The sequence below is a fragment of the Oenanthe melanoleuca genome, chromosome 3 (genome assembly GCF_029582105.1).
Source record: "Oenanthe melanoleuca isolate GR-GAL-2019-014 chromosome 3, OMel1.0, whole genome shotgun sequence".
In the NCBI taxonomy this organism is placed as follows: domain Eukaryota; kingdom Metazoa; phylum Chordata; class Aves; order Passeriformes; family Muscicapidae; genus Oenanthe; species Oenanthe melanoleuca.
In genome coordinates this window covers 86,047,554-86,063,886 of record NC_079336.1, presented here as the reverse complement: position 1 = coordinate 86,063,886, position 16,333 = coordinate 86,047,554, and positions in this window count along the sequence as shown.

Below are 16,333 nucleotides of genomic sequence, written 5' to 3'. Positions count from 1 at the left end.
CTGGTGATAAAACTACTTGTCATTTCAAAAAAAGTTTGCCCCGGCTACATTTACCACTGCCTTTATTTGCTGCCTCCAAAGTGGGGTGTTCTCCATGTTGATTGTTGAAGAGATAGAGCTGTTAAGTTGCTTTGTATTGTGGTTTTCTTTATTACCTTTTCTGCAAGCAGCATTTTCATTCCTTGTAATTTTTTTTCTGGGTATTGAATTACCTTATTTTTAGTATAATAGCACTATTTATTGTTTTCTCTTGTCTCAGGACATCAATAATGAGGTCCTTGCCCTCAGATGCTCCTTTTTGGCTCTAGAATACAGGTAGTGGGTTTTCAATCTAGAAAGTAATTTTATTGCACTGACTCTTAGAAACTATAAAGCTGGACAATACCCATGCTGATTGCTATGTTATGTTCTCAGTGAGTATTTACCTAATATTTGAATTTAAATGTTTCAATTGCTTAAATACAAAGATCCCTCATCTTCCACCAAGTGTCACCAATTATGATTTTAATCACACTCAAATGAACCCTTTTTTTTTTTTTTTTTGCCACTCCTCTGCTTCAAGTACATAAAGGCTGAGTAAAGGAATTTTGCCTGCGGCTTCAGCTCAACACTGTTCATGTGTGAACCAAGAACATCAAAAATTGAGTAGCAGTAATCAATCTATTACGCTATTTGTCATAGGTTTCAATGTAAAGATGTGCCCAAAAATGTGTATTCTCCACACTCTGTGTGTATTCTGTGTATATCACCATCTGCTGAAACCAGGTGGGGAAGTGATTCTTATCTCTGTGGGAGATATCCTCTGCTAATGGGCCATCTGTTAAAAACCAGATAGGCCAGTGTTCTTAACCTTTCCCATGACCCACCCTTCCTCCAAGGAGATATCCTCTGCTAATGGGCCATCTGTAAAAACCAGATGGGGCAGTGTTCCTTATTTTTCCCATGACCCGCCCTCCTTCCAGGGAGATATCATCTGCTAATGGGTCATTGAGTCCCACTGCATGACTGATAAAATTACATCATCCCACTGGGAGATGCTCCACCGAGGGGGAGGAGCCAAACATTTCCTACCTAAATAAAAACTGAGATTTGGAACACCAAGGCAGCCCTTACCTACTGGTTTCCAGAGGACAAGAGCTACCAGACCTTTCTACAGGATCACTGCTTCAAGAAGATCCCTTCATCTGGACTGCTACCACCACATTAACTAGTGGGGTGTTAGGTTGTATTCTGACTGTCAGTGGTTTTTCTTTTGCATGCATTTTATTTTTCTCTTTTTTCTATTTTTATTAAATTGTATTTCTGACTTGGAGTCTCTCACTGGTTTTGCTTTCAAACCAGTACAGTATTACATATTTATCTATATGCCTTCATATCTCTGCTTGTCACTCAAATAGAGACATAAGCCCTACCTGGCATTACTCTGTTATAACATCATTATAAAATACTTAACCATCCAGCTTCAGGAAAACCAAAGTGCTGAAACTATAATTCAGGAATCATTATCTGCCCATTGATTCAAATCATGTGATGCATGACTACAAAAATTTTACATCCTTACAATACTTTAAAAAAGTTTTATAAAATAAAAATTATATGCAGTTCCTGCTAGACCCAAATTGCAGGTCACTGACTTCTTAACCAAGAATTGTGTAGTAGGGGTACCATTAGTACTGAAATTGTTCCTTTGCAATTGCACTTGACAGCTAAGTACAGGACAAAAGTGCTCATTTCCATGATCCGCTGGAGGAGCATTTTCAAAACTTCCTCTTATTCCAAACCCTACCTGTATGATTGGGTCTCTCAGTATTAAGCTGAAATGTCACACACATAGTTTTGAGCACAGGTCAGAGGATTTTTCAATTCAGCAGCAGCATTTTCAAAACAAGTTCTCTTTTTCCCTGTTAACTACACTTTTTTTGACACATGACATTTGAAAATTTATTTACAGCTGTTTCAGCAAGGGAAGGATGATACAGTAGAGCCCATGAATTCATTTAAAATACATTTCCTTAGATGTTGCACAGCCTTATTTGGGTAGCCCCCACCCCCTGACCACATTTTTGGCATGAGTGTCATGTCGCCCTGCCTCCTGGCCACGTTTCCTTAAAATTTCCCACTTCAGTCTGAATCAAGATGGCATCTTATATCCATATTCTTGTTAATTTACAGTACCTAAGGATTTGGCAGTCATATTATTTAGTTCCTTTTTATATGTCCTGCAGCAGAAGACTACTTCCATGAATCTTGGAAATTGAGGCTTTGCACATCCTTTTGTGCTCTTACTGTGACAGATAGCTTTCCCCAAGAGGGAGCATCATGAGGGGTGGTGGGAGGACAGCAGAGCTGCACAAAGTGATGAACACACACAGGGAGCTGGTAAAAGAAACCCACTTTGCTTGCGTGTCAGAAGAGGTGGGATGTGCCCGAGGGAAGCAGATTTTTGGATGAAAGTTGCTGAACTTTTTCTCTGATGCTCAGAAGTGAGCACTTTGCATAATGGCTACTCTGGGAAATTTACCCTGGGGCTCTTTAGGCAGCTGCTGACTCCAACAAATGGAGAGGGATTTTTTTTTTTCCCCTTGCCATGTGAGGCAAATTTTCACTAAATCAAGCTTTTCTGAAGATGTCTAACACACTTTTCTCATCTCTTGGATGGATTTACTGAGGAGGAACAGACCATGGCCTCCCTCACATCCCTGCTTGGTGCACTCACAGGCTCCTTGCAGTGGTAGGGAATAGCAGCTGCCTTGGGTCTGCTAAAGAGTACAGGGCCCCAGCTGAGGGCTGTTGGCTCATTATCCCAGACATTAATACCTGGGATGTGCCCTCCTTCTCCAGGAGAATGCTCTAGAGTTTTAGAGTGCACAGGCAAAGTGAGCTCCTGCAAAGACCTTGTGTCTTTGCTCACTGTGAAAATTTCTTGGCAGTTGGTTAAGGTGCCTTTATCCTGCAGGGATTCCAAATCCATGCCAGGGACACAGCTCCAGTGATCTCAGCAGGGCTCTGCCCATGTAACCAGTCTGTGTACTGATCACCTCCGTGCAAATCCTGTGAGCAGGTAAGCTCCAGAAGGGTTAAATGTTTTTAGGAGTAGCACCTTGATGAGGATCTTGAATGAGCAAGCTCTCTTTGGGTTTATAACTCCTGAGAAGTTATGACTGTCTCTCTCCCTCTCAGCATGAATAACCCTTAAAGGCTCTTCAGGTACTGATGAAAAAAGTGTTATGGAGCCTTCAGGCTTAAACCCACATAGCTCCTGTGACATAAGAACAATTTTATCATTTTATACCTGCTTCACTCTTCACCACCTGTAGTTCTGGTCCAGCAAAAACTGGTAAAGAAAATGCTATAAGTACCTTTGTTCATTTGTAACATCTGATGTTCAGACCCAGAAATTGGCCATTTATGTGCTTTTATTTGAGGACATGTTGGGCACATAAAGGAGAGAGATGTATGTACATGTGTTTAAGGTGCTATAGCTTTATCTGCTTAGTTTTTACATAGGTCTGGATTGGATTAAACAGAGAGATGAGTACAGAAGGGTAAAAAATAATTGAAAGGAGAATTGGGGGTTCATAAGGAAAACACATGAAATTATTTTGGAATGGATTTTAAGACTGGGAAGCGCATGCTTTTTGCATGGTAGTTTTATTCTTAGGTAAAATATTCTCTACTGAGCCCTGAAGGATGGTTGTAGACAGCACTGAGTAAGTCCAGTTGTTAGAATGCCAGGTAAAGCAGGGTTCTGGATATACAATGACAAATGGTATCTCAGAATAAATTGATATCAAGAAAATACTTTGACAACAGTACGTACAAGGGTGCAATACAAATACAGAACACTTTAAAAGCTGATACAAGAAGACAGATTCAAAATGCCATGTGAAAAGTCCACAGAGAAACAGAGAGATGAAAACAGACAGGACATATGTTACCTTGCTCTTGGCTGGGAATCCAAACCTTGTCTGCTCAGCCATAATCAACATCAGTCTGCTACCTGGTCTTGACTTTCCATGCACCCATAAGAGAGAAATTAAGAAGTGCTGGGACTCTGGATAGCTAGAGCTGCTCAGATGTGCTTGGGGAAAGAAAACAAAAGAGATAATGTGATGCTGTGGAATGTTTTTTATTTTATGACCAGTGTACCATATTTAGTCCTGCCAAATCTATGACAATGTTGGGATGCTAAAAAACCCCACAAAACCCAAATCCAGGTCCGAGGGCTTTGTCTCGCTTAGTCTTCCTATATAACCAGGGAACTGGAGGATATTGTATAATTAACAGCTCACTCTCAGAGTGAAGCTAACTCAGCAAGTAAAATAGTCAATATGTGTCAGCTGAGCTGTGGCAATTGCTCATTCATGTGCTTGGCATGTGAAATACCAAGTAATGGTACTTAACTCTCATTGCATCATTACTCCCAGTGTGCAGTGGGTTAGGAGTGCACATCAGGAGGGTTCCACTGCTCTAAATTTAGATCTCTGTGTCAGAGAGATCTGTGTCTGAGCTGGCTGTCTAAGCTCATGCTAAAGTCAGTAAAAGGAACAGGTGCATCTGGAGTGCCCCTCTCTTCTCTTGGGGTAGCTGTTCAAAACTGTGTGTGGGAGTCCTGCTGCACTGACACTAAACAGCACCTACATGATTAGCTCTCTGAGATTAAGTGACACTAGTGTTTGGAGATTTACCACATCTCAGCTGATGGGTGATCATCAATTTGAGCAGGCAGATACATCAGCTGATCTGGTATTCTCTCACTGATCATAGCAAAGAGAAATTCAGATTTTACTGGATATCACTAAGGAAATAGTAGATATTTTCAGGTTTAAGGTGGGGTTTTCCTAGTTTCTTAAAATCTCTGACTCTACAGACAGATCACAGAGAAACTGGTCAAAGCTCACCTGCCCTATAAATGAGAGCTCTTTGCTTTTAGCTACATAGCAATTCCTTCCTTCCTTCTAATCTTGTTACTTCTAATCCTGCAGACACTGGATGTTTTTTCATTTTGGAGTACCAATGGACTGCCACAGCAATCCAGTGAGAATGTGGACTCAAGCAGCACTAGAGGAAAACTACAGCTCCTCATCCGGTATGATGACTCAATATTTTCAACAGTTTACTGTCAGAGAAGCATTCAGTGTGGTTTTACTTCAGTCTCCCTGAAAGCATGTAAGCCTCTCATGTGGTTTGGCAATTTTGTTCTTGCTGGAAACTTGGAAAATGACAGGAGGTTTATGGTCCTATCCTTATCACTTTTGCCCAAGAATGATTCCTATGGGATATGAAGAACTCCTTCATCACCCCATCTCTGCTGCTTTGAGGTGGGAGTTGGTGGGGAACTTTGGAAAAAAGAGCTTCCCAGAGCTATGTTTCATGGGTATTTCAAAAGGTCTGTGAGCCTATTTACAATAAAATCTAGGGCAACCTGCAGGTTGCTCTGGTTATATGATGAGCTAAGTGCTCTTAGATGGACCAGTTAAATCTGTCTTCAATAATGTCACTCCACTTACCTAAACTATCTCAGTCTCTACCTCATTGCCTTTTGTTGATTCACATAAATAATTTTTACTTTTACTGCAATGTGGGTTTAGCAGTCGCCACTTTGTTCCTGTCCCCTGTTAGGCTTTCCAGTCCAGATCCTACCTTGTGCTGTCAAGAGATGGAGTAATTAAAAAAAAACCAAACATAATATGCTCAAGGAATCCTTTCTTCCATATGTATCTGTCCTGCAGTGTAGCTGCTGAAGCACTTGCTCCAATTCAGCAGAAAAGAGGGAGGAGTGGGAGACAGCTGCTGAACACTTGGGTGCAGCCTCAGGACAAAGAGGATTAAATTGTCTTGTTTTTCCCTCTAACTATCAACAAAAGCTGGTGGGGAGGAGAAATCATCCTTATTCCTGATAAAAATGGAATTTAAATTCAGGATTGTGATGCTGAGAAATTACAATATGTTTAGTGGAAAGAGACTAAATGAGAACACAATATTTGGCTTTCTTTCTAAAACTCTGCATTTTCTCTCAGTGCAATGCTTTTAGAGCTTGTCTTTTACAACCTTTGCACTACTGCCTTCATTTATGGTATCTATTAGCTAATTAATCATAAGGAAGCTAAACCTAAGGTCAGTCCCAGGTGGACTCATTCAATCAGAGAAACTGGTGACTGGCTTGCAGCACATTTTCCTCAGATACCTGTCTTGCCTCTGGAGTGGCTGGTTGCACTCTTGCCTTGAAGAGAACCATGAATGATCCCAGTTTAGTTTCCTTCTCTCAGGATGTGCTGTGGCTTTTCTAGCAGCCTCCTGTTCTGTGCAGCCAGACAAAATGAAGCCTATACTGAAGGGTGTGAGATTGCAGTCTTGGACTTCAGCAGTGTCAAAACCTGGCTCCAGACTAGTGAAATGATATGATACATCCCCTGCATCCCAAGAGTGTTTTGTAAATTATGAGTAAATAGTTCAGGTCTTTGGGAAGAGTTCATCTAATCCCAAAACATTAGTAGCACTAGATTTATTTGTGAAGCTCACAGGGAGTACACTGGGGTGTATTCAGAAGCATTGCCACCCAAGATTTCACTGCCTGCTCCTGTAGGCACAGGGAAAAACCCAGCAATTTCCCTGGATTTTAGAGTGAGTTGCTTAGGGCTTAGTCTGTGCTCCTTCACCCTCTCCATATGTCTGCAGTGAGGTCAGGCAAAGATGCTGGCATTTACTATTATTTTTTTTTATTTCATTCTTTTCTTGCACAGATATTTCCTCTCCTCTGTGTTCTGACAGACATGGGATGATGGTCTGACCCTTGGTGGGTACCAATTGCTTTGCAAGTACTGATGTGCCCTCTCACAATTAGCACTGGCTAGTTCAAATGTTGTTCTCTCTTGTTTTATGCTTCCTTTATGCTGCTTTTCTATGCAAAAGAGTATAACTCCTTTTGTGGAATATGACATAAAATATGCAGGGTTTTGAGACCCAGGCTGACTTCTTCCTCTGAACTGAGGGTTTGAGAAGCAAACAGCTTATGACAGCTTTGCAGTTCTTTCTTCTGAGAGATGGGGTTTTTCTGGTTTTCCACTTAGAATAAAAAGGAGTAATAATTTCTTAATTAATCATTTAACATGAGATGTTCATTGATTATAAATGTAAATGAGCTTGTTTGCATTTCTGCAAACAAAATTGCTGACAATTTCTGTCACATAGCAGAAATCTGGTGTTATGGAGTATTTACAAGCCATGTTGATTTTTTACAGTTTCATTACAAAAATACAGGGTAGTTTGAAAAAATGGAGAGCAGGGAAAAGGTATTCAATACAAGGTTGCTTCCTGTTTTTCTAGCTGTTTCTTTTCCACACAAATAATTCTTCCAGTATTGGGCTCTAACCTAAATTGATTTTTAGAGAGATTTGTTAGCATTACACTTTGGCTCAGCAGATAAGACTTTTGGAAAGTGTAGGCTGTGAGTGCAAGGGATGTCTAAAGTGGCTGTGGTAAGCCTGTTTCCACGCTGTCTGAGAGGGTGTTATGTGAGACACTGGCCTCAAATATTTGTGCTTGCACAGATGATTGACTTAAAACCCCAGCACCTGTGATCTCTGCAGTGCTCAATCTATTTGTGCAGCTGCTCCTGTGAGACACTTACATGCAGAAATTGATTAGTTCAGCGCTCCTGCTAAGGCACTCTGGTGCTCTGAAACTGGTGAATTAAATAAGATTTCATACTTCCTCTCATTCTGCATGTACTCCTTGGGTACCAGTATTTTGCTGAAGGAGTCCTGCTTTTCCCAAATGGTTAGAACACTTAAAGTACTGATTTAGAGAGGTAAAAGCATCTGTTTTCATCACTTCCTTTACTGAAGCCAAACACATTTTCTATTTCATTTGATGAAGATAACACTCTTAGAATGAGGACCAGAAGGCAGAGAGCATGGAGTAAACTGAGAGCAGAACAAGCAACCAAGATATCTTGTCTGTATTCCTCATCTGAAGGGAAAACCTAATGTTTGAAATCAAAAAGACGATGATAGAATTTAACCATACTCAGAGAATTAATGTTATTATTTCTGAAGTACTGTTACAGTTCAAAAGGTCTTATTTAGTCTTCCCCCATGTTCCGTAACTGTAAGAGAACAATCCTTTAATTCACCCAGATGTGGAATGAGAATAATCTCTCCTACAATACCAGGCTTAAAACAACACTGTCACATAGTCTGAGATTAAAAGGGGAAATGATGCAGTCCATGACCATTCCCATTCTGCTGTGCACAGTTAAGTTTATTTTTCAGACCAACATTTTTCTAGGAGTACCTCAGCAAGTGATAATCAAGCTGTGCAAAAAGCACTGCATGAATTACAGATTTCATGCTTATAAAGAATTGTATTTACTGTGCTTCCATGAACTTAACACACACTGAGATGGATTTTATATTGGAACCTGCTCGAGAGTTCAAGTTCTCCAGAGTAAGAGTTGATTTAGGTCTAGAATAATTTTACATCTGACAAGCCCCATGGGTTCTGACAGGGAGGGTGCAGTTTATACATACAAGCAGAAATGAGCCTTATTCTTTCAAAATAGGGACAGTTTCTACCTGTCAACTTTTTACATGCTTGGTTTTTTTTTCTTTTTGGTGCAACAGTTAATTGTAGGTACAAATCTTATCATTTGTGTAACTCACTGGGACATATTCCTGTAAAACCCTAGATGTTAGGTGTGCAGTGCAGAGGGTGGATATGAACCCAAATGTTTTGTTAGATCAGTTATTTATAAAGTCAGAGTCTTCATAATTTGTATTTATGAAAGGATTCATGCCTAGATAAGGGATTAGCCAAAAGATGTTTAGGAGAATCTTGATTCAGGTGAATAAAATTTCATGTGTAGGTGTAGACTTAAAACAAGGTCAGTGGAGTGAGAGACTGAAGTTGTTTTGTAAATCTTGGTTGAGCTACTGAAAGACTGAAAATAAAATGTTCACAATTTAAATGGGAAAAATAAAAGGAAAAAACATCACAAGCACATATGGCTGTGAAATAATAATTAAAAATTGGTGTAAGAGAAATAAAGAAAAGGTGGAATTGCTTCAGATTTTTCAAGCTTTTTCACTTTAGTGAATGGAGAAAAACACATATATGTTGCTAAAAGGTAGCATGTAGTAATAGAACTGTAGCTGCAGGGTGATGACAGCATTCTCCTGTCGTGTGTGAGATGTGAAACAAAGCCTGCCAAGGTGTGAGGAAACAGCTAACACTTACCAAGCTTTGTCCATAATCATGGATCACATGCTGCTGTAAATCAACACAATGCATTCTGGCATGATTTACAGATATTCTGGGTTTAATAATGGGTTTAAAAAAGTAGTTGCTGGTTTTAGGAATAGGCTGGTGTTAAGCTACATGCTCTCATGTGGGCCTGTTCAAAGTGACAAAGGGTAGTCTAGGAAGGCATAGAAGAGGAGGCCTAATTAAAAGGTTTTGCATTAATTCTTGACTTTCAGTAAAGCAAAAGTACCTCATTAGGAGCCTAGGATTTGAGTGGTTAATAAATTCCTCTTAGTTTGTTACCTGTGTTCTTGCTGATAGAAACCATGTGAAATTCCTTAATGCAAAATAAGAATGGGATGTTTTAAAACCCAACAAAGAGAATTTCAACAACATTTTAAAGTTGCTTTCAATACTAGAAGAAACAGAACAATATCTATTGTTCTTTGTCTTATGACCAGTCCTGAACTTTTAAAGATAATTCATTAAGCTTTTGAATATCAGTGTTACAGAAAAGCAATTCTCACTCTCATTTCTGAATCAGATTAAACTTTGGTCCCATTGCAAACATTTTTTCTATTTTAGGATTATAAAGTTATAAAGGGGAACTGCACCTGTCCCTTACTTACTTATTTTTAGTGAAAAGCAGTATTCTCATAAAATCTTATGGATGATGAGCTTAGTTCTTCAAGTCATTGCATACATTGTTGTTCCTTATAAAGTTCTGAGCTGGCAGGAGTTACTATAGATATAGACTGCCTTTGAAAACAATATGTGAAAATCTATAAGAAAAATATAATATATTGAAAACTCTGAGGGAAAAAAATCAAAATACATTAAACACAGAGTTTTAAAAATAGCTGGAATATATATTTTTGAAATTTTGCCTTCTTGCTCTGAGGTCACATTGAAGTGTTTTTAGCAAATATTTACCAGACAGGTTAGTGAAAACCTCCAGCTGAATTTCCATAATCTTCATGGGCATTCTTGTAGAACTTTGTTGTCCTTGTGACTAAGGAGGAGCTTTAAACTCCAGTCTAGCATTTAACCTTTCCCTGCTGTGAAACAAACCAATTATTCTTTGTTTCACTCTTTACAACCTTGGAGAATAGTTAACCTCTATATCCCTTTTAAACAGTTTTGGGATACATGAGAACTGCTGTGACTACAAACCACCTTTCCACCTTTTTAATGATTTAACATTTGCTCTGGCATCTCCCAGGATGTGCAGTAGGCTGATAAGTGATTCCCTGGACTCTTTCTATGCTCAGGAAAGCACAGTGCTTGCCTTTCAGCAGCTCTCTGTGACTCCTCAAGGATAATGATTCAGAGATCCCTTTTAATAGAGTCAAATGACCCATTCTCTGCTGTGGCCTTTAGCTGCTCTGCACCTTCCTGCTAATATTAATTGTGTTAAGTGGCCTGCCCTTTTGCAGTAGCATCCACCAAGCTGGTGACAATCCAGCCTTGTCCTTGTCATCCCTTGGTGTGCTCACTGCCTGCTGGCTCAGGGTGGCAGCTCCTCAGCACTGAGTGATGAGTAACTGCCCATCAAATTGTTTCTTCTAACTTCAAATACATAAATACAGTAGTAAATCTGGGGACATCTGTGTCCTGCTGTATTACATGTCCTGCAGCTCTCAGGTCAGCCTTTATTACCAAGTTTATTAAGGAAACCTGCCCTTGATTGTTTTGTTGCCTGTTAGAAAAGTCACAACAAATTTTGAAAATGTCACATTAGATTTATGTCCTCTCAGGTTCAACAGTTTGAATAGACTGTTGTGAAATTAATATAAAGGCTAATGCAGGATTATTCTCTTAGAAAAGAAGTGAAATTCTTAAACAAGTTTTCTTCAAAAGGCAGAGCTTTCAGAAAGATATTGCAAAATCCAGATGATTTGTTCATTACAAAAATCAACAACCCACTAAGACAATGTAAGTAAATTCCCTGATTTCAGACAGAAAAAGCAAAAGCAACCACCTTGTTTGAATAGTGGTCATAATTATTCTTCAGATGCTGTAAAAAAATGTTTGGGGTTTTTTCCACTTATGTGGAGAAGCAATAAAATAGAATTTTTTAAAATTTTGGAGCTGCTGTTCTGGAAGAAATACCTTTACGAAGGGATGTGCAATCAGAGTCAATCCTGCATTTAGTAATAGATTCTAGTGCTGCTCAGGATAGATTTCAGTGACTGGTTTCTGAAGCTTGGAGAAATTTTCTTGTGCCTTTGATAGCAGGTTTTCTTCTTTCCTATCAGAAGCAGCCCAAGTCCACATGTTATACAATTGGTTTAGCTTCAGATCAAATGCAGAAATTCTCTAAGATACAGTAGCTTCTTGTTCACTTTCAGTTATATTTATGTTTTTAGACTAGTGTGTGTTAGAGATCAATAGAGAAGAAGAGTAGGCATGCTGTGGAGGTACCAAATCATACATCAGCTATTTAGAATGATGGAGGGTGAGCAGAATGCAAAAAACAAATTCTAACCACAAGCCTGGGTGCAGGTGCTTGGCAAATTAATGTGTGGCAAATTACCTTTTTTTATTTTGTTCTGCTGAACTGTGATGGTGTGGCAGACAAGAATATAGTAAAAGAATGGAAGAGAAGATAGGAAAACACCTGCCATTCATCTCCTCCTGTCCTTTAAGAGTTTGGTGAGCCCCTGTGCTCTTCACAGGTGTTCCTTGTGGGGGATTCCCTTCCCTCTTGCACTTAATCCAAACCTTAGCAGTTGTGATTTGTAGGCTATTCATGTGCACAGCAATTGCTCATCTTGGATCTCCTCCTGATTGCCTCATTTATCTGTCTTTCAGGCACTCAAGTAAATTAGTTTAACTTAAAATTAATATCTTTCCAAAAGAAAGTGTTTTATAAATACTCATAGCCTTTGTGGGACTTATCTGAAGTATTAGTCTAAATGATGGCATTTTATTATCTTTTCATAATATTTTACTGCTTGTGAAATAAAAATCAGTTTAAATGTAGTTTAGCATTGTCTGCCCAGTGATAATGAATATCTCTGAAATAAATCCAAATACATTAGCAGTCTGTTCAACAGACTTCATACTCCCATCCAGAAATCTTATTAATTTCCATGTGTTGGAATATTTCACATTCTTCTTTGTACATTATGCAGATAGAAGTGTCAACACTGTGATATCTATCAAGGGAATGCAAGAGATTCTGATTAAGCTAAGATGTGTAGATTTCACCTATAATTAATGGATACTTCTTTAGCATGTGTTTTCAGGATTTGAAGCAAAATTTAAAGGCACAGTCATGCAGAAAGGCTTTTTTTTTTTTTTTTTTTTCTCTTTAAATTGTTTATAAGCCAACAGCACACAGGTACCTTGATATGAAAATCTTATACATAGGTATTTTACAGTTTAAAAATGGCACATTAAGAGGTACACCAAAAATGAAAACAATTAACCACCTGGCCAAATAGAAAGAACAAAGTCTCATGTGTTATTCTGGCCAGCCTTTGATCAGCAGCACCTCAGACCAGGTTAGGAAACCACCAAGATGCTTCCATCCAGGGCCAAGAGCTCCCCTGCACCTCACTGACAGTGCCCAGTGGGCTCCCAGCTTAGCAAGGGCATGGGCACACATTGGCCCAAGTGCCATTTGACTTCTCCAAGTTGCTTCCAGCCCTGTGGTAGCTGTGAGAAAGGATGCCATACACCTCCTGAGGGTGCTTTTATGGCAGTAAAGCAAGAGAAGTACTGATGTGCTGCTGATGACAATGTCCCTAGGATGCATTTTCCACACTTCTTTAACAGGAGCAGAATACTTGGATAAAAACTTGGATAGAAACCTCTGCACCTGACCTTCTCTCCTGAGTTCAAGCATTCCAGGAAGACTGAAATAGCTGGCATGGTCTCTGAAAGCTCCTCTTCTTTGAGCACTCAGTAGTACTTGATTTACCTTATTTACAGCTCCAAAGCATGAAGAGAGATGTTTTTGTGTAGTAGGATGGAAAAGCCTGCATTGACCATGCTTCTCCCCCTAAAATAGCATTTGCTTTTTGAACAGGGGAGGACAAAGGGATGCCAAGTAGTCCCAAAATGCCATCCATTCCTAGAAATGTTTAAGTGCAGATGGTGCTGCAAAAACTGAACTGCTCCAGAGATTCTAAGTGGCAGATGGAAGCACCTGAGGCTGTGTGAGCAGACAGCTACCCCCTCTCTGTTCTGGCTGGGCACAAAGCACAGTGCCCCAACGATTACAAAAGGGATGTTGTGCCCAATCACCAGATCCTTGAGTTCAGTACATCCCGCTGTGTCACCTTATCCACATAAATTAAAGGAACTCCATGAAAAAGTGTTATGGCAGCTTTGGATTGGTAACTGGCTATGTGAAGAGGCAGGCCCTGTAATTCTCTCTGGATCTTACTACACAAGGTAAATATATTTCTCTATGTATTTACATTATTCATACTACAGCAGTTAAAGGTGCCATCAGCTTTCTCAAGTCAGTAAAAAAGGGGCTGCAGACCAATCTATCTTTTAAGTGCATTCTGATGTCATTTCTTGGTCAGTAACTTTTGTGCCCTCTCAGCTCCTGCAGAGACAAACTCTTAAATCTTTAACAGAGTCCTCAGAATTGTGCTGACACTTTATGCATTTCTCTTGCATTATGTAGTGGGACTTTTAACACATGGGGTATTCAGTCTTCAGGTGAAGTGTCACCAGCTTTTTATAAACTAGGTTCTAAGCCAGTTTGGATACAGTGTGGGAGCTGACTCTGTCAAAATCTGTTTAAAGATATATTTTTATCTTTGCTAATAGAACAAAGAAAATATAGCTCTTAATAAAAACATACAAATTTTTTTGACTTTTCAAAACTGTCCCAGTGGTCCATACACAAGAAATTTGATATTGAATTTGTAGGTAAAGAAGGGCAGACCCTGAAGATCCCTGACACCCATCTATAAAGCAATAGAAAGTATTTTTAAATAACAAGCTTGCAGGGAACACTGCAGTGCAAACAGAAGATAAAGATGTAGTTCTAAGGTACCAAGGTAAAGACAGGAGAGCCCCTAGAGGCAGCAGCATGCAGTCCTCTGGCTCTTTCTCAAGGAAAGCATTCCTAAATGTTTATGTCTGTTTATGTTTTCATCACTGGCTTATGAGATTGTGGACAACATACTTTGTCTTCTCTTGCTCTGCAACTCAGAGATAATACTTGTGTCTCTCTACCAAGGGCTGACAATTCCAAAGGAATTTAGCTGTAGCTAAATCACCTCTTTATGCCCTCTCCTCCATGCTTGTCACATAACTTACATCCAAGTTTTATGAAGATCATCTCTTTTTGTTTTTGAAGGGTGCTAGGGAAGGTTATAAAAATGCTTGCCTCAACTATTATTTGTGCTGCACCATGCATTTTCAGTCAGAAACAGCTTCCAGGGGGAAAAGGGCACAGTCTTGAATGGTGAGATAGCCACAAATAGATCTGTACCAGTTCATATTTGATAGCTGTGTCCTGAAGTCTACTGCCCTTCCAAGGCACTAAAAGTCAAGCAGGTTTTGTATTTTTTACAAAACAAACAAAAAGGAAATAAAACCCAAAAACATTTATTGTAGGAGTCACACATTTAGAAACTATGTGCTGGCATTTAATAACATCAGGAGAATATCTTTGGCTTGTTTTTAGAGTCTGTAATTCCATTGGCTTGAGAAAGACACTTTAAGGCCTGAGGTGACTCTACAAATATTTGAGTTTTGTGGAGTTCAGAGGAAGCAATCAGATACAGAAAAGAAATACCTGTCTGAAAGAAGAGTCTATGCTTGCAGGGAACATCTAGGGAAAAAGGAAAGGCTGTAATGAATCCTATACACAACTGGAAGGGAGCTATAAAAGGAAGGCAGGCTGTCTTGGAGAATCCTTTCACCTGTATAAGTAAAATTTCTGTCTCATTTTAACTTTGAGAAATTAAACCAGGAACAAGCTCTGAGCAGACTCTCTGCCTCAAGCTCTTTAAAAGAACATTTTTCATCTCTCCTGTACAAATCACATTACATGTAATGGGTACAGTTATGATCTTGGTAGACAGAAAGGGAGGAATCAAGACTTTTCCTGACAAGGATAATTTTACAGGGTGAATCCACAGCAGGGCACAGAAGGAAGACAGAGAAGAAAATGTCAATCTGGCAGTAGAATTTAACAAGGGAGGTCCCCACAATGCAGTGCTGGGGAATCTGATGGGATTTGTTCCTGTTTCCAGCAGACTCAGTCTCCTGCCTCTCTGGTGGGGAACACCCAGGACCTACAGCAAGCACACCCAGGGTATTTTTATAGACTAAGATTCTGTTAGCAGAACTCATTGGAAAATGGTCACTAGAAATATTGATATAGCCCAATCCCTATATCAAAACAAATGAAAATTGGACCAAGATAGAGTTCCTGGGGGCTTGCCATAATACCTGGTTGGGTAAAAATGATGGACAAGAGGAGCCCAGTAAGCCCACAAAGTGGAAAGCTATTTTCTTTGGTTTTCCCTCTTCCTGTGATGGGTGGGGACACTGCTTAGGTCACTTCTCTGCTGTTTGTGACTGTGGTGATCCACAAAGCAAAGGAAGCTGAATTTCTATGGCTGTTTCTGTGTGGGGCTCTCCATGATCTTACTGGGGACCAATATGTGGGGAAAAATGGGGAAAAACCCAGGTGTACCAATATTTAGGCAGTATATCTGGTTGCTTAGTCTACCTTTTAGAGTTGCTGTATTTCCTAAAATATCTCTGTTGATAAAATATAAGCTAGCCAGAACATGGTCATCTATAACCACATGAAGAATTTAAATGAAGAAAAGTTTGTAACTCCAGTAAAATTTCTTTTAAACATAGATATTTTCTAATTCAGTGTCTGGTAAATGGTGCTAAGGAAGACAGAAATAAAAATCCTCAGAATTTTTTAGTGCAATATTCCTTTTCAGATGAGATTAGCTGTAAAATACTACTGAAAGTTAGTAGTTTGAAACTGTGAGGACACATAACAATCTATCAATTAATCTCAGTATCCAGCAGCTGTCATGTGCAAAACAGCTCACATAGCTAAACAAAACAACAGATTAGATCCATTGGCTTTTTA